General features: G+C 44.1%; 2 pseudogenes; one reads left to right on the top strand and one right to left on the bottom strand.

Annotated features, from left to right (window-relative positions):
• LOC136638566 (zinc finger protein 721-like) overlaps window positions 1–19,516 on the top strand; it is a 1,054,179-nt pseudogene that overhangs the window by 118,145 nt on the left and 916,518 nt on the right.
• Window positions 16,710–16,830, bottom strand: LOC136642326 (5S ribosomal RNA; annotated as a pseudogene).

The raw sequence follows: 19,516 nt of genomic DNA, 5'->3' as shown, positions 1-19,516 counted from the left end.
GCTTTTCTGTGTACGCACACCATGTTTCCCAGGAGACATTGCAAAGTACCAAATGTGGCTCAGGGGATCCAGCAGTCTACGTAGGATTTACAATGCTTTCAGCCCAAGCCTAGTCTCTCCTGTACCACCCCCCACACTGATGCAGGTGTGCCAAGAGGGCTTGCACTGCATCTTGGGAAGGGGACAGAATGGGAGGCAATATGTCTCCTCAGACAAATCCGAATAAAGGAGGCGTGTTGGGTGCTATTGGGGGAGATAACATCTAGCAAGGTGCATGCGCTGGGTGCCACCCCCTTTGCCTTTGTCAAATCCCCAGCCCTCCCACCATAACACCCACTTCCCACCCTGTTCCACCTCCCCTCCCATCCTGTTCCACCTACTGATCTATCTTGCTTCTTATAAATTTCTGACCTGATTTTGGAGGTGGGGGTGATTGTTCTGACAATTAAAAATGTAGCCTTCCTCTAGCTCTCTGGGATCTGAGGTCTCCTGCCATTAGTCCAGTTTCAAAGTCATGCTGCTGGCCCCGGTTTCGTCAGAAAACATTGGGCTTGAAGAATCAATCGTCATCTCCGGTATTTACTTCTCAGAGCCTTCCAGAAACTACAATTCCAAGGATCCTAAAAGGCAGTGTTTCCCAAATGGTGGATCGAGACCCACCAGTAGGCTGTGGCCCGGGGCAAATGTGCCCCATCTCCTATCGAAGGCAAGATGAAGGGGAATACAAGGCCTCCAGAATGATCCTGATTTGATGAAAGTGGAGCTCAACACACACTCCAGAAGCTAGCCCTCCCCCACCCCACCAAAGAAAAAAGAATAAAAGCAGAGATTTGAGCAGCTGGTAAAGTGAACTTTTATGAAACTTGTTTTAGTTTCATAAAGTAAGGTGGATCCTAACAGAGTGTCATTTTAAAAAGTGGGCCCTGGTGCTACCATGTTTGGGAACCACTGCGATAAGGAGAGCCATTACAGCAGTACACTGATTTAAGTCTGCAGTGAAGGTATTTGCTCCTTCTCTGCTGTGTATTTCAATCTCTCCCTTAAAAAATACATTTTTCATCCCTGTATATTATACATGAGGAAGTTTCAAATTACCCAGAGCCACCTTTCCCCCAATGCTCTCCCATCTGAGCTCTCAATGCCACTTCACTATTTATGCAGGAATACTTATGCTGTTTCTATCTTGGGCAGGTCCTGCTCACAGATGGAGAGCCCAAACATAGAGGGAAGTGCCCTCCAAAAGATGTTCACCTCCTCCAAGGGGTGGCTAAAGGGACCTCCAGCTAATTTCTGGCATGACCTCTAGAACATGTATTCTCTCACAAATTTTGGCAAGTGAGGAACTGAGTAACATCTCTACTTTTTTTCCTTGCTGATTGTAATCATGATTGGGACATGAAAAAAACTGGGGGGAAAAACGTACTGCTAAACTTGCAGTTCTCTAGGAAAAACTATGTTATTTGGGGCATAATCCAGAGGAGTTGTTGGGCCAGCACAAGTCTGTTGTGCCTTCTCAGGTGTTAGCTGGGCTGGCATGAGGATGTGCACCATCCCACTGAGGTCAAATCCAGGCCCTGCACCACCTGGGGAAAGTAAGTTTGTGCCTGCCTGGAGAGGCCAGCCTGGGGGTTTGGGGAAGGCGAGGGAGAATTGTGCTCAGATTGTACTCCTTTTAGCTCCTAACCTGTGCTGGATATTGCACAGGGCCTGCCTATTCCAGTGCAGGTTAGGATTGGGCTGTTGGTTTGTTTATGAAATAGACCAGTGTTTTTCAGCCTTGGGATTGTGATCCCAATGGAGTTGCGAAGCCACATTTGTGGGTCACGGCAAGTTAGGGGGACCAAAATGACCACCAATCATGCCAAGTCATACTGTTGAGGTGGCATGGTGCAGTGGGGGGGGGGGGCAGAGGGTTGCATAAGGGCCAATATTCCTCACATGTAAGTAATTACACACTGCTTGCATACGTAGGATTGTTGCTGAACCTTGCTCCAATGTTAGACATTGTTGTCTGCTGCACACCATCCTACGTTACTCTGCAGTAGCCTGTCCAGCACTGATATAAAAGTAAGAGGATGTACTATCTTGATGAGGAAAAAATAGTTGCACTGAGTTCAAAAAGAGCCTCCCCAAATGTGGCCTGTGGGGGCAGAGAGTGGACAGCGATGGGGGTAAGCAGATTGGGTCCCAAGAAGGGAGCAGGATCAACAGTGGGTCCTCAGCCTTATACTATATGTAGTATTTATTTTGGGGGCAGCATGGCATGAAAAAGATTGAAGACCACTGAAATAGACAATGTGATTTGGTGTGTCTATGAAATACTCAAAAGTAGTTCTTGGATAAACATACTGGCGAGAAACACAGCCTCTTTCCCTCTTTTACCACCCCAAATTCCACTTTGGATATTATTTTTATTCTATGAATGCATTCTTAATTTTTTTTAAGGGGGGCACTTTCTGTTTTGCCCACTTGAGTAATTGATCTTTGCTTTTGAGGTCCAAAGCTAAGATCTCTGTAAATATTAAAGCTGTCTTCCTGTGACCGTGAATGCTGCAGTCATCCCCAAAAGTATTTCTTTAAGCATACAGATTTTTTTTAATTTGAGAACTTTTATAGTATGTCCTTTCATCTTGATCAGTTTCTTTTTCCTTCGACATCTGAGATTCTTCCATTATTGAGAGTTGCCTTTTTACTTTTGACTCTCAACAAAGACGCCTGACGTGTGGTTTGCAGACTTTAGCACTCCCTTGAAGAGATGAATTCTAACAAGCTGGGCTGAAAATGCAAGGTTGCATTTAAGCTACTATTCAAACTTTTCTGAACATGGAAGGATTTTATCATAGTTCAAATTGCCTGTTACTAATTGCAGAGAAAGAGCCACGCTACCCAAAGGCAACATTGTTCAATTCTTACATTTTTAGGCTGTTAGTGATGAAACAGCTAATATTATTATTTTTTTTTTTTGCCCTGACTCAGGGTTTCTTATACTTGCAATTCTGCAGACATACAAAGAGTTCCTTCAGTACACTGGCTTTCTATATTACTAGCATCACTATAATATCATCAGTGAGCGTGATATCTTACCAAGGAACATCACATGATAGGTCCCTGGCCCAAGGAGCTTACAGTCTGTAAATGTTGACAACTGCAGGAGGTGAAGGAAAAAAGAGAACAGAGGAAGGAAGAGGCAGAGGCTGCTTGTATGAGGCTGCTTGCTCGTAAATAACATTTCTGAGTTACTTATAATCTACAAAAGTGTAAAATATGTACCTAATACTGCTACTACTAGGCGGGTAAAGTGCCAGAGTGTTTTGTGCTCCTATATTTTTCTGGGTTCCTTCCATGTTCTTCTATTCACAATATATATTCTACATTTCCTTAGGGTGCAATCCTAATTGTACCCATGGCCGGCACAAGTCCCTTGCGCTGACCCAGGAGGGTCGCAAATGTGCCATAAAGCATCTTTGTGCCTCCTTGTGTGTTGGGCTGGGTGGTGCAGCGACGTGCGCCATAAACCTCTGGGCAGAACTGCATGTTAAACAGAATCACGCACTGCAATTGTTAATGGAGTGAGACCGTTCCATCAGTGCACTTATTAGGAACCGAAACCTAGTGTATGTGAGAGGATTCATTTAATTTCCACATAGGTATGTCAGATTGGACTGAAAGAGCACCAGATGTCTTCAAATTATACCTTCTTATCAAAAGAAGCAAGTTGTGTTCATGCACTGGATGGCAACTCTTCAGGCTGTTCCACACATTTGTAAGCTTCCCTCTCTGAAAAGCACCCTGCATAGAAAAAATATTGGCATGCCCAGAAAAAAAAAGCCAGGCCAAACCCTCTCCCACAATAGTAGAGTCCAATCAGAACTGCACGATGTATTCTACTGAAAAAATTAACTGTGCCCACACACTTCAGAGATATTTATACTCTGGAAGAGAAAGTGGAGCAATTCGGCCTTTTGAAAAATTCCACTAGCACATCATAACTGCATATTCAAACACATTGGCCATTTTGTTTTCCCAAATACTATATTTAATGTAAGGTTATCGTAACACAGCAGTAAATACAAATAAGCACAGTGCATCTGTATTTTCATCCTGGACAGATGGAGCAGCCGTCCCCCCACATGTCATTGGCACAAAAGACATAACGGATAATCGCAGAAGTATAAAGGCGTGCTGAGGGAGAAGACTATTATTGTACAGCAACAGTAATCAAGTGACACTGCAAGCATCTCTTCTCCATATGGGAGTGCTGGATGCTGTATAATGTCGATTTAAAATCAAACTTAATTAGGGCTCAGTAGAAGAGCACTAATTTTTTTTTTTTAAACTTTGTTCAATATATATTCATGACAGTCTCTGGAAAGAACACGCACACAGGAAGTTGCTCAGACTGAACGGTTGTGGCGGAGGAGGACGGGATGAAATCAAAGATGGAAGTAGAAAAATTGGAAGGCGCAATGATGAAAATGCAATCGTGAACTTTAGCCCTCTTTGTCTTCAGTTTGTAAAAGCAATTGGCATACTAGATTTTGGTGCAGTTCAGCATTTATGTAGGTCAGAACTGTTATGTATACCAATTATGCAGGATCGAAATCCTGCATAACCGATTGGCCCTGTATAGTTTAGAGTTTCAACAGCACCAATCGTAAGGAATCTGGGCAGAGCTAAGGGGTATAAAGCCAGGGGTGTTTGCTTTATGTTTTCATTGCCAGGGTCTGTTCTGAAGATGAAATAAATGTGTTGAGCTGTTATCTCTATTCCTTCCTTTATTCACATAGACCCATTATTTAACAAGAACTATGTTATTTTTATTTTTCATATTTTTATGCCACCTGTCCTCCAAGAAGCTCAGGGTGGTGTACATGGTTCCTTCTCTCCTTTTGTCCTCACGACAACCCTGTGAGGTAGGACAGCCTGAGAGATAGCCCAAAGTCACTTAGGAAGATTCATAGTCAAGTGTGAATTTGCACCTGGATCTTCCAGGTCTAAGTCCATCTGTCAAACCACTACACCATACTTGTACATACATATGAACCAACATGTAATGTACCCCCAATGACCAGTGCTTCTCTGCAAGATGGCACCTGGAGGTGGATGATGGCAGTGGATAGGTGGTAATCAGGAAGGCAGTGCTTAACCTTCTCGACCATCCATGTTTTTTCAGTCACTATCCCTCATCACCACTCACAGCAGTAGTCCAGACCTATGTTGGTAATATTTGTTGCAACTAGATTTCAGGTTACTAGAGAGCCAGGAGACATCCACCAAAATTGAATGTTGGGAGAGTTAGGACAGACAAAAGAAAATATTTCTTACCCAGCATGTAATTAGTCTGTGGAACTCCTTGCCACAGGAAGTCATGATGGCAACTCGCCTAGATGCCTTTAAGAGGAAATTGGACAGATTTCGTAAGGAAAAGTCCATCACAGGTTACAAGTCATGATAGGTATGTGCAAGCTCCTGTTTTTAGAGGTAGGTTACCTCAGAGTTCCAGATGCAGGGGAGGGCACCAGGATGCAGGTTTTGTCTTGTGTGATCCCTGAAACATTTGGTGGGCCACTGGGAGATACAGGAAGCTGGACTAGATGGGCCTTTGGCCTGATCCAGCTGGGCTCTTCTTATGTAGCTTGTTTATTAGCAAGATTTAATATTAGGGCTAAATGGGATGACCCATTTAATATTAGGGCTAAATGGGAATATTAGGGCTAAATGGGATGACAGTTAATTCCACCCTTTTGAGCTAGGTAAGCGGACTCTAAGTTTGCAGGGCACTGTTTTGGGGGGTGGGGTGGGAAATGCAGTTGAGACTGCAGGGTGAGAAGACCATGTGTCCTCAGGTACAATCTTGCTTTCAAACGGTACAATCAGATTAGTCCATGTAATCATAAGCCATAGGAACCTGCAGGGCAAAGAATATATTTTAATGAAACAGACCTATAAATGTCAGGCAAGCAATTCTATTTAATCCTTCCCTTTGCTTTGGTACCTGAAACCGACACTGACAAAACACACACATACGTGTGTGTGTGTGTGTGTGTGTGTGTGTGTGTGTGTGTGTGTGTGTACGCACAAAGAAATGCAATCTGTTGAATCGCTGTCTGTTGCTACTGAGACAGCTAACTTATTGCAACAAAAGTAATAAAAATCCCTTAACAGATTTGCAAAGTTTCATTTCAGGAGAATGCAAAAGGCTAAGAAAACCTTATATCAGAACCTTCATGTTAGTGGGATGAATGAACAGATATAGACAATATAAAATATTTTAAATGTGAGTTTTTTCTGAACTTACTAGTAGGAAACTTGGCTTAAGAAGTTTCTCAAAAGCAAGCCCAGGTTTTAGCTTATGATATAGAGTCACTAAGGGGAAGGATGTGAAGATATTCCTATTATTGTTTGCCATATGTTTAGATAGACTGTTAAATGTGTTGGAACGTACTTATCATCTTAGCTCTACGGGCAGTGATGTTTAATTGGTTAATCACACTGAAAAATCATCCTGCAAAGCTTAACATAGACTACTATTGGCAGGGTGGGGTGGGAATGGGGCAGGGTGGGGCATCACGAAGGCAGATAAAATGGGAAAGTTGAGGTGACAACAGAGAGCTTGACCAAGAGAGCTGCTATACCACAGCAGCATTCTCAAAGGCGATGAGCACCAAGAAAGTTTTTAAGATTGACACTGGGTCCTTGCCCAGGTACCACCCCCCTTCCCCCCATAAATCAAACGAGACAAAGTCAGCCACATTTGACTTACAACAGCCAATCAAAACAGCAGTCAAATCTCACACTGCAAGTCATGCTGAATGAACGATCATCAAGCATCTGCCTTGTCATACAATCACCATCTGATGGTAAGTGGCTTCTAGCATTGGTATTGCATGTGAAGGTTTTATGAGATTGCTTCCCACTTTGATTCAAATGTTGGAATTTGAGCAGTGCTCATTTTGGGGGGCAGACGTGTGTTCTACCTGCTTCTGACATTTACAGTGTATATTTATTTATTTATTCAATTTATATTCCGCCTTTCTTCCCAAAGGGCACCCAAGGCGGCTGTGCATGACAGATCCTGGAAACAATTCTTGGCACTACAGAAAATGTTATAAATAGACGAACAGCCCAATCTCCTAAAAAAAAAAAAAAGTTGATCCAAGTAGGTGCATATCAAGGCTGGGAAAGGGGAGAGGATATTAGCAGAGCTGTGGTCACTGAAAACTGCCCTCTTCCCATCCTCAGCACATCCCTATCTCCTCTCAATCTCTGCCCCATTCTGCCCCCCCACCCTGTTCCACCCACTCCTTGCCACTGGTGCTGCGGATTCCACAGAGGCTGCTATTGCTTGGTCACGGCTGCTCACCCTTTGTGGTGGTGGCCAGGCTGCACTCTATGCTGCATTATATTTTGTGATGGTCATAAAGCACGTAGCATCAGAACATGAGTTCTGATGAACATGAGTTCAGCAGGCCCATAGGCCTGGGTAGTGAGACATACCTCATTGACAAAGCAGGTTCTTTCCACATTACAGATTCCAGGGGCAGTCCCTGATCGTTTTGTCTGAAGCATCTTAGGCAGCAGGTCAGGGGAAGGCCTCAATAAGGACCTTAAAAAGCCACTGATAGCCACAGATTCTGGGTGAACAGCCTCCTGGCCTGCCTCAATGTGAACATTCCCCACGCTGCCCAGTTCTAATAAGGGCATGCAGGGCAAGGTGTTGATTTGTCCATGGCTTCCTAGTGAGCTTCATGTCAAAGTAGAGATCTCAATCCAGAGCTCCACAGTGCATTTTCAAAAATATACCCATGTCATTATAGATAGAAAACTAAGGATGAAAGAGAGTGAACTGTATACAATTAGCCAGTGATTCATGGTTGAGCAGGCAGAAAGCATACCAATTTATCTCATACTGTGATACTTTTCTCTGGGATAAACATGTATATTAAAAATGCTGTAGACACCATTTGATAAGGGAAAGTGACATTTGATTTTTTTCTTTTCTTTTCTTTAAACAGCAATCATATCAGAGGAACAAGAAAGCTTACTGCAAAAGTATAACTTAGAGTTCTGGCTAATTTCACTCATCTTGTATTTCTTTTCAGTGATTCTTTAGGTTTTTCAGCACAGGAAACAGAGTCTATTATTTGTTTAAAAATATGGGGGGAGGAGAGAAAAAAAATAACATCTGGGTGATTCAACTGCATTGGAAGGCAGCCAGGTGTCAGACTGACATTAGTGAAATCAGTGTTGAAACTCTCTGCAAGTTTCACACTGTCTTTTTAATGGGTCTTTGAAGGTAGATTATTATGATTGCCGCACTCTAAATGTAGTCCCCAAAATAGAGCAATTCCTGTTTGTTTCTCTGAAATTTTGTTTAATCATACACAAATGTTTTTTTTTTTTTAAAAAAACTTTAAATAACGGCGTGTTATAAGGAGGATGATATGTCTTTTGGATTGTTAAATGTTTCTATTTTCTTCTCCCATCAAAATTTTCCCTTCGAAATAAAGCAATTGGGGAAATTCCAGCTACTCATCACAGGCAGTTATGTCACTCTAAAGTATATCATCTCCCGAGTATTAAATCAAGCCGCTTTTCATATTTCCAGTAACAAGATTACTTTTCCATTTGTCACTTCATCACCACGATTCAGAACTGCGTACTTTTATTCTTCTTTCTTCATGCCATCCCCTTCAAAGTGGCAGATGCAAGCATTGTTATGGCTCATTCTGGATTTTTAATTGAGTGATAAATCATTTTTTTAAGGGTTTGTCATAATCCTTATGCATTTGTATGAAGTCTTCACTTCATTCCCAGGTAGCTCCAGTGAAGAACAGCATCTTTGCATGAGACCTTGGAGAGTTGCTCTAGATCAGAAGAGACAATATTGCCTAACAAGGTAGTTCGCAGTGTACGTCGGCTTCATATGTTCATATGCTGTATGTTCAATTAGCCCCACTCCTATCATTTCAACATGGGGCTGGTGCAGCCTCTATGCTTCCTATGGCCCTCAATTCTCATGCTAATGATTGTCAGAGACTCTGTCCTCACTCACCTCCAGAACAGCACAGCTGCAAGTGAGAAATCTATTTTTTTGCATTGCTTTGTAACTCACAATGAAATGATTGTGTAGCTTTATTAGAGAAGTTGATGAGAATACCTCCATTTCCATTGGGTCTTCCACAGTGTAGGTGAGAACACATAGGTGTGCAGATCTTCTAGCTCAGATCTCTTAGCTCCACTGAAAATTTTAGTGCCTTGTCAGTGTGCCATAAAAAGGTTGAAAATAGCTGCCCTAGCTTTTATGGTTGGCTTGACTCCAAGGATAGAAAGCCAAGAGCCAACCCTCCAATTCAGGGATTATCTAAACACCATGTTTGATTCTGACAGAGATTGCCTAACAGCATAGCCCTCTCTGCTCAGATAATAATAATAAATAATAAAACTTTATTTTTATCCCGCCCTTCTCCCTAACGGGACAGATGTATGTCCAATTGAATTTAACAGGACTTATTCCCAGGGAAGTATGTACGTGATTGCAGCCTAAGACATAGAACCACAGGCAGAAGTCTAAATGGACCCACATCACATCAAGTACATTTGTCACTTGATGTAGCCCTCATCTCTTTACCTGTTCGTAAGGCTAGACCTGGAAGCTGGTACAGAAGCATAGAATTTCCACTCAGGTGTTCCAAGAGGTCCCCCTCCCCACAAACTCTTTTAACACTAACCCCTGGTTATTTTATTTTTTCAAAAAGGAACAGGAAAGGCTCAGGAGTAACTAAAGCTATTCACTGAAATTGTATAGTAGAAGAACACAGTAATACTAATTTTTTAGATGCAGTAAAATTGCAACCAGGCACATTACCATTTGAGATGAGTTTAGGATTTCCTCCATATAATTTACTTAATTATCAGTGGCACCTTTTGCAAACTGGAGTCTTCAGAGAGCAAACATGGTACAGATGCACTGGGAGAAGTGGGACAGACTGAACATGTGACAGCCTTAATGGCTCCATATCCCATAAAATGCATTAGTATTTTTTTTTCAAGCGAGTGATTATGGCTTGCTTTTTTATATGCCATTATATTTAATTTGTTTTATGCTCCAGCAGAGGAAATTATTTCCCATCATTCCCATTTAGATGGCAAGCACAAAAGAATAAACAAACGGGGGAAATAATGTATTGATTGAATTCGATCAGGTGCTGTTTCCCTGTATGAGTGCATGTAAGGCCTGAACAGCTTTAGTGACAAGCACAGTGATTCTTAAATTCATGTCTCTCTTCAAAGAGTAGGTTTGAATTATAAATTAATCATGTAACTGGGAAAAGGTGACAATGGAAACGGGTGATGAAACCTCAGGCGACAGCAACTCTGTAGAAATAAATAAATAACACGTTGTAATAGATCTGCCCTAGAAACTGTCATTAGGATTTACCCTGTTTACCAATCCTGGAGCATCTCAACAATAGTTTGTGTTAATCAGTTAAGGTTACGAACAGGGGTCACTCAGTCCAACAGGAAAGAAATGCCACTCTCTTTGAGAATTTTGGATAGCAGATTTGGGATCAGAATCAAGTAGGTTCCACCATTAGAATTTCCCAGTTACAGCCCCCTTTACTCCCCACTCCATTCAGAATCCCACCAAAAATGAGGATGGGGGCACACGCAAACAAAATTTCACAAGGGCAGAATAGCTTGAGCTTTCCTTGGATCTCTCAGATAGATCTCAACTTCATTCTGTTCATAGCAACATTGCATGTAACTCTAATGCTGTATAGCCATTGTCTTTGTTTTGCATAGTACTAAGCAAGACATAATGTACCCATTTCCAGTGGGATGAAGAAGAGGGAACTTAACATGGGGTTATATCAGTGTTTCTCAACCAATGGTATGGGTACAACTAGTGGTACTTGAGGTGCTATCTGGTGATACTCACAGGACCTCTGGGCACCTGCCACCCAGCACTGAGAGCAGGAACACGATGCAAAAAAACAGCAGTAGGAGGCACAGCTGGGGGGAGCAGAGCTCCAAGGCATGCTTTTTTCCACTTGAAAAAGACCTCCCATCCACACTGAGCCTCTTGTTGGTGTTTGTTGCATCCTATCCCCAGAAGGGATAGGATGCCTCTCAACCCAGAAGTAACTGGCAATGATGTCACCATTTGGTGTCAGAGTCACCATTCATTGCTATTGGCAAAAGCATTTCAAAGATATTCTTGTAGCAATGACGAGAATGTCTCTCAGCCCTTACACCAGAGGCTTTGCTGATAGGATCCTGCAGAGTGCTTGTAATGTCCATGGCAGGTGGAGGCCCCTGCCCTGGGGTCGATTCTGAGCACGAGGGGCTTACCCGGTCTAGGCGTGGTGGTCGGCGATGAACAAACGAGCGGGAAACAGGTATGGCAGCTTTACATAGACAGTTTATTTGAGTCAGCCTCTTTACATTTATGGGGGCTCGTTACTTCACAACCCCATTCCATCTAGGCTGACTGATGTCGCTGCCGTCGGCGCAGCTCCGGCCCCGGTCCTTCGGGTTCTTTGGAGCTTGTGGTCCAGGCCTCCCTGCTCGGGCCCCTCGGCCCTGTGCCTGTGTTCTGGAAGACCCTGCCCCGGCTGGCTGGGGTCAGGCTGGTTGGCCTTGGGAGAGCCCACGGTCCCTTGGTGTTGGCTCCCTTTTCCGTAGGTTCTCCTGGGCTGTAGTTGGCGTCAAGCGCCCATCTCACCCACCAAGGCTCTCCAGGGTACACCTTCTGGATCTGGGCAGGCCCTGGGTCAGGGAAGTCTCTGTCCCAGCCTCCTCCCTCTAGAGCTGACCGCAGCCCCCTCCCTATGGAGGCCTCTCTCCCTTCTCTGGCCTGGGTTGCCTTCTCCCACCAGACATAATATTCACAAAAATTCACAAAAACATCCCACCATAATATTCACAAAAATTATAAGTTAAAATTGGATTCCAAAGAGTTTTTGCAATATACAACCACCCCCTCCCCACCACACACACATCCAACCCATCACAATTATAACCCCATTTTGCTAGTAATGGAAATGAACTTGACTTAATGAAAATGGACTTGACAAAAGCCAATCAAGTGACGGCTGTTGCCATCTGTCCCCCATCCTACAATTTGTCATCCCTTGACTCTGCTGCTGTTCTAGATTTGATAGCATTTTGTTTCAAGATACTGTTGGTATCAGTTTCTTTGGAATTTGCCTCCACCCAAAAGTAAAGGCCACATTTGTAGGCATTGCTTTGATCCTGCCAGCAGTGGTTTACCTGGGCGGGGAGGTCGAGGGGCAAGTGCACTGAGCGTCACCCCGCTGGGCTGCGGTGTCACAACCCTATTTTGGGGTCCATTTTTTAGGTCTCCCCACGGCCTCTCCAGCCCTCAGAAGGCCTTCCGAGGCTTCCAAATGCTGAAAAATGGCACTTCCGGTTTCCTGCAAAAACCGGAAGTGCCATTTTGGGGGTGGGGCAGCATTTTGTGGTTCTATGTCCCCGGGTGGCACTGGGCCCAGGTTCACAACTGCCTGCCAGAACCATTACAGCAATTGAAGCTCCAAGCATTCGCAACCAGCCAAGACCCAGCGGCAACACATGTCACTGCTGACAGGGAAGCTATAAACATCGTCTCTGCACCTAAAAGGTGCTACTTTTTGTAATAAACTCTTGGCACTGATTAAGCTCGGCACCATCATCTCTTATTCCTGATGTTTCCAAAGTCTTCACCCCCTAATTGATTCTGCCAGGCCTTTCTGCAAGACTGCTCAGCACAACAAATACCTGTGAAGAAAGGCAAAGGATTGGCTGAATAAACTGCACCTCTCTCATACTACAAAACAATGGGACATTATGCACAGTTCATTAAGAGGAGGCTTTTGCTAGACGTTAATTTTGAAAGGTCATGTTTTGTTTGACAGAGGAAAACAAAAAAAGAAGCCGCCAGAAGGGCAAAATAAAGGGCACCCAAAGTTGGAATGTGTGTTTTATTAATGAGCAAGTAGCGCAACCCTTATCCAGATTTTTCTGAGCAGCTCAAAATATGCTGTGTGTGCAACTCAGAGGCAAAAAACTTTGTGTATCTGTCTCCTAGTTCTTATATTTCTGCCAGTGGTAATGGACTTTTTGTGATGGAACTTTTGGCAACAGTTAGCTTGCTTGCTTTTTGAAATATGCAGTGGAGAAGAGGGGCCCATGCCCATGAGGGCTGCTGTCACAGCATCATATGAACTGGGACTACGTTTCTACAGAGGGGGCAAAGAGATCTCTTACAGCGGCTGCTGGGTCTGAGAGTACAGGCTAAGGGCACAATCCTGACCCCTTATGTCGGTGCTTTCCAGCACCGACATCAGGGCAATGCAGCTCTGAGGTAAGGAACAAACAGTCCCTGACTTTGAGGAGGCCTCCGTGAGTGCCCCCCAACTGCAGGATGCAGCACATGTCCCATTGGCACCGCGATGCCAGTGCTGGAAAACACTGGCATAAGGGGTTAGGATTGCGCCCTTAATCACTCAGCCATGTTCACTGTATAATTGCAAATGATTATACAATGATTTTAGACTCATTGATCCAGTGGTTCTCAAACTTTTTAGTATCGAGACCAATGTAAAAAAAACAACAACTTTCCAGCTTTACCAACTGCTCAAGCCTCTTTGGCTATAATGGTGACTGGGCAGCAGTGCTCTGCCCAGGTAGCAGTTTGTTTCACCCTTGATGCACAGAGCCTAATCTACCTTGTCAGTTTTGCAAACTATCAAAAATTGGGTCGTGATCCAATGGTGGGCCACAGACTCACAGTTTGAGAACCACTTCATCAATCCATTATTGTTCTGGCATCATGTAGTTAGCTGCTTGTGAGAAGATGCATGCCCAGGGGTCAGGTCCATTCAACCAAGTGAGTGAAACTAACCCAAACTGGAGGTTGTTCAAGTGCTTGAATGCTTTCTAATCTACGTGGGCACCACTGCACACATGTGGTTAGTCATGAGGTTCAGGGCCTTGGCAGCAATCACACCACTGGGGTAAAATATATAGTCAGCCTAATCTTATACATTCCACCCCCTGTCGATGCAGCAGGCATCAAAATGGTGACCAATGCATCCTACGGTGGTGGTGATGGAGATTGCAGAGGTCTCCTCCAGGTGAGAGAACAATTGTTCCCTTACCCAGATGTAAGCTCTGTGGCATGAAGGGGTCTACTTCGACCTGCAATAGTTAAATAGTGTTGACCCACACTGCAAGATTTAGTCCAGGAACGGGGTTAGAATATCAGCAGTGCCTCCTGCTACCTGATCTGCCTTTCTGACACCCCCCCCGCCTCTCTTGATGACTTACCTTAGTCATTCAGCTGCAAGACATACATACATACATAAATACATATTTATATAATGCTGTTCTCTCTTTACACAGCATTCAAGGTGGTTTACATAGGCAGGCTAATCTAAACCACCATTTTTTCAATGGGGTTCTTGCAATATGTTCTAACTCACAGACCCCCTCAGTCACCAGATGTTGCCTTCACAGCGTGGGTATCTCTTCTGGCTGCATACCATCAAGCAATCGTAAATCAGGCTCAGACAGGTCCTCAAGCTTGTTCTTCGTTCGTCAGTCAACCATCACACACTCCCCCACTCTCTCACTGTGATGGCTCATCGGTGACTCTGTCCTGCCACAATGGGTACAGCAGCTTGTCACAGCTTGGCATTCCGTCTCCCATCCCGAAATTAGACCACGGATTCTCTTCAGACAGTATGGCAGCTCCGCCATAAGACCAGACGTCCTGCCCATGGGATGTGTCATCACAGTCAGGAGGTGCAAGCCTATCTCAGGAGGTAGGAGGTAGGAGGTGCAAAACTATCTCAGGCTGCAATCCTATCCACACTTTCCCCATTAACTCTAATGGGACTTACTTCTGAATAGACATGCATAGGATTGGGCTCTAAGTAGGGTGCTGGTGGAGCTCCTTTTGTGACTGACTTTGACTGCTTTATGGCAGTCACTGTCAGCGGAGTCGGATCTGAGGATGGCCAGTAAGTTTAAGACTGGGCTTTGTGTTATGTTAGGATGCGAAATTCTAAAATACTGAGATTTTCAGCCCAATCCTATGCATGTCTACACAGAAGTAAGTCCCATTATGTTCAGTGAGACTTACTCCCAGGAAAGTATGGATAGGATTGCAGCCTGAGATAGTTTTCTCTAGGAACAAGATATCAATAAATGAATAAAGTAGAATCCTTAATTGACATAAACTAAAATTAATCTGGGTCTTTTTAGCATTTGTAAATGCATCTACATAAAATGTGATTTCATATCCAGTATTTTTTTTTTCTTCCTCTTCTATATAAAAATGTTCAGACCAGCTTGGTTGAGAAAGAGTTGTGTTATTGCCCCTGCTATTTTGAATTAAGCACCAACAGGAGGGGTGCCAGCTGGAGGGAGGAAGAAATGGGATTTATAAGTCTTGTTGCTTTCAATTAACAGATTTTTGTAGCTGATTTATCAGCTGGTTTTTATTCAAGAAAAATGTAATCTAACGGCCCAATCCTATCCACCACTACCCTGCCGATGCAGCTGCGCCACCAGAACTCATGTTGCATCCTATGGGTGGGGGAGTCCTGGAGGTCTCTTTCAGGTAAGAGAACACATATTCCCTTGCCAGGGGTAAGCCTTCACTGCTCTGATGGGTTTACGTGGACCTATGCCAGCCATTTTGCTGGCGCAAGTCTGAGTGCACCCAAGTAAGTGGATGCAAAGGAGAAAAGGGTATCTTTGGAGTTGCTTCTGTCTGTACCTTCCCACTTCTTGCCATCAATACCATCCCAATACCTGGTCCTCCCTATTCCTCCCACCCCTGCCTTGTTCTGCCCATGCCCTTCTCCATCTTACCAGCACCAGGGCTCCCGCAGAGGGCTTCTGTTTGCCGCGGCAGCCGTCTGTGCTTGATGGCACATTCCATTTTGCAATTGCCATAAAGTGTGCTGCGCCACTGAAACACAAGTTCCGGCAGTTCAGTGGGCCCATAGCATTGGATTGCTCATCAATTTATGTGATACCAAAACATCAACACAAATGAGTTTCTGAGATAGCAAAAAAGTTTTTACAGTATAATAAATACATCTAGTGCTCATTTTGGAATGTCCACTTCAGTGTTTTCTTTACTTCCTAATTACACAGCATACTGGAACCAGCTTCAAAAAGCATGCCTTAATTGAGTCACACCCCAATCCAAGTGTTCCACCAGCACTACCTTCCTAATGGCCGTTGTAAAAGCACCTCCAGTAGCACATGAAATAGCATGCTGTTGAGGCGCCACTGAGAAGGCCTTCCTGAACACTGCTGGCCGCAGATATGACAGCTGGCAGACAGGATGAGGTTGGCAGGAAGGTGGAGGAAGGTGAGGTTGGGGGCAGCAATGGGTTGGAGGAAGGGTGGAATGGGTCCAGGAATGGGGCGGATTCAGTGGCAGCAATGGCCACCGAATTCGTTAGCACAGCAGGTCTGCATAGACCCCTCTGCGATATGGAAGCTTACCACTGGGTAAGGGAACAATTTTTCCCTTACCTGGAGAAGGCCTCTGCAATTGCCCACCCACAAGCACCCATTTTGGCATTGCTGCATTGATGGGAGGGGGTAGGATCGGGCTCTTATTCTGGTTAAAATTTGTCATCAGTTCTGGATGGCAACCTTCAGTCTCGAAAGACTATGGTATAAGCCTACAGTACCTGGTATTCCCAAGCGGTCTCCCATCCAAGTACTAACCAGGCCTGACCCTGCTTAGCTTCTGAGATCAGACAAGATCAGGCACATGCAGGGTAACAGTAATTAATAAACTAAACTTATCATGGATAAATTTACTGACTAAAGATGGCTGTCATTGAAAATTGTATGCGGTGTGAAAATATGATTTAATCAGGACTCTATATCTGACCCTTGCACAGTTTTGACTTACTAAGATCCTTGCAACAGAATAGCTCAGATCTAATTTGTTATGGTGGATACTCATGTCTACATTTTCCATTTTCACCTGATGCTATAATATAAAAAGGCAGTCTGTTTTTACAAAGAAACTGTTAGAGGATTACTGCAAATTTCCAAACCCTTAAACCAATGTCGTTTCAGGCAGCCATTCCAATTTATCCTCAGTGGCAGGATGCACCATCTGAAAACAAATAAATCACCAGTGGTTTATTTAAGCAGCTGCCTCAAGAGCAAACAAATCTTTGGACAAAACCCTTCATCTGGCTTTCAGGTTCAAGTCCTGGTAAGGAAGGACTCGGGGAGGAGTTGAATGACCTGTTCGTCTTACCCAGAAACTGGTTGATCAAACTGTGGGATCGCAGTGAAGATCTTTATTAAAAACAGTAGCACAGGATATACTTCCTGGCGTCATGTGCTACCAAGGGCTATGAGAATTGGTGTTATTCTTCTATTTGGCCTGCTCCAGCAGCTTTGATGCCCTAGAGGGCAATGGACCAGCCCCTGACCCACCGAGCTTCTGATCTGAGCCCAACAACAGCTGACACTGTACCATAGGGCACAATCCTAACCAACTTTCCAGCACTGACATAGCTGTGCCAATGTAGTGTCTACTGCATCCTGCAGTGGGAGGCATTCAAGGGGTGCCTCCTCAAAGTAAGGGCATATTTGTTATCTTACCTTGAGCCTGCATTGCAGCTAGGTCAGTGCTGGAATATTGGTTAGGATTGTGCCCATAGATAGTCTTTTTGCAACTATTCAGTCTAAATCTAGAGCCAATTCACAATACTTAAGACAGTTTCTAACTTTTCCCATTTCATATACTTTTAGATTGTGAATTTCTTTTCCCTAGAGATCCTTGTTTGTGAATCAGTTCGGCCATCAAGCGAAGGCAAAACACATTCCCCCCATACAGTTAAAGAATCTGGGTTAATAGTCTGATTTCTTGCGCTCTGCAGAATATCCACAAAAATTCATCTGTGAGTTGGCAGAAAAGTTATCAGTGTGGATACCTCAGTGAGTGAATAAGACCTGGAGCTCGATCAGGCACAACTGAACTAGCTTTTGTGTTAGAAGTATCAAAAGTGGCAGATCACGGAGACAGGAAAGCCTACGTGCTAAAAGTAAAAACAGAAAGCTAAAAGCCTTCCTCGTCAATTCCCTGTCATCACCCATAGATACTCCTTTGCTTAGGGTATTGATTCCTAAGCAGCCAGAGGTTAGGAAAGCAGTACCATCAAAAGAGGTGTTTGGCTAACCAATGATTTCTTGCTATGGAAGCCATGATCTTCTTGCTCCTGAAGTGAACTACCGCCTAGCTCCTGAGTTCTTTTCAGAGCACTCCTTCTGCCTTTAAAACCTGTTTTAAAATATGATCGGCATTCTTGCAATGCACTGCACCCCATCTAGCAGAAGGACTGGTAATATTAGTCCTTGGCACAGCCTCACCACTGACTCAAAAACTCCCCTCAATCTTTCCTTGTTTTGTTTCGTATGTTGTCAAATTGATGACACGATGAGGATTCCTATTAGTTTCTTTCTTCGTGTGAGTTTGTTGTGATGTGTCTGTGTATTAGGAATTTCTTTATTCTGATTCCCCTTACCTATTATTGGTAAATTAACTCCACAATAAAAGTTTTTCACTTGCACCGTTTCACCCTTTCCTCCGTTTTCATTCCCTTCTGAACCACTGAGCTGTGCCACTGGCCACTACACAGAATCTCAGCACATGAGATACTTCCCCCCCCCCACCGTACATGCATTTGAACATGTGTTTAAAAGCATGCCCAGTGACAGAAACACATGATCATAGGACAGTCAAATGCAAATTCTGTATGAAAAATGGTTGACTGACTTTGGGCGCAATCCTAACCCACTTTCCAGCTCCAACATAAGGGTACCGCAGCTTCTAGGTAAGGAAACAAACATTCCCTTACTTTGAGGAGGCCTCTGTGAGGGCTCCCCAACTGCAGGATGCAGCACACGTTCCATTGGCACAGCTATGCCAGTGCTGGAAAATGGGTTAGGATTTAGGCCTTTGTTGTGTAGATCTAATGTACTCTGTGATGCTTTGCAGAGTTATTTACATCACATGAATGAGGATTATAGCTAGTGGCATCAAAACATTTTGGTGTCCCATCCAGTTTTTGCAATGAATGGTGGCAGTCTAGAACGTTAATACTCAACGTTAATTTGCTGAACCTTTTCGCTGACAATAATTAGACTTTCATTTTGAAAACCTTAGAGCAGTGGTTCCAAAACTGGTGGGTTGCGACCCACCAGCCTGGGAAGCACCGACCAATGTCCCTTTAAGGGACATGGCATGGGAGAAGGCAGAAAAGTGACCCCCAAGATTGTGCTGCTGCTGCTGGGGTGCAGGGAGCCCTTGGGGAGAGGGGGTTCCCATGCCTGCAACACTGTACAAAAAGGGGGGGGAAGGCACTTCCAGTTTCAGCTCTCCACCCACCCCGGATCCCCAGGACTGCAGTGCTGGTTCAAGGTAAGAAGAAAACCCCCTTCCTGTCCCCAGCAGCAATGTGAT

This window comes from Tiliqua scincoides, chromosome 2, assembly GCF_035046505.1.
Source record: "Tiliqua scincoides isolate rTilSci1 chromosome 2, rTilSci1.hap2, whole genome shotgun sequence".
In the NCBI taxonomy this organism is placed as follows: Eukaryota; Metazoa; Chordata; class Lepidosauria; order Squamata; family Scincidae; genus Tiliqua; species Tiliqua scincoides.
Note: the sequence above shows the minus strand (reverse complement) of the source record. Positions and strands in the feature narration are given on the sequence as shown.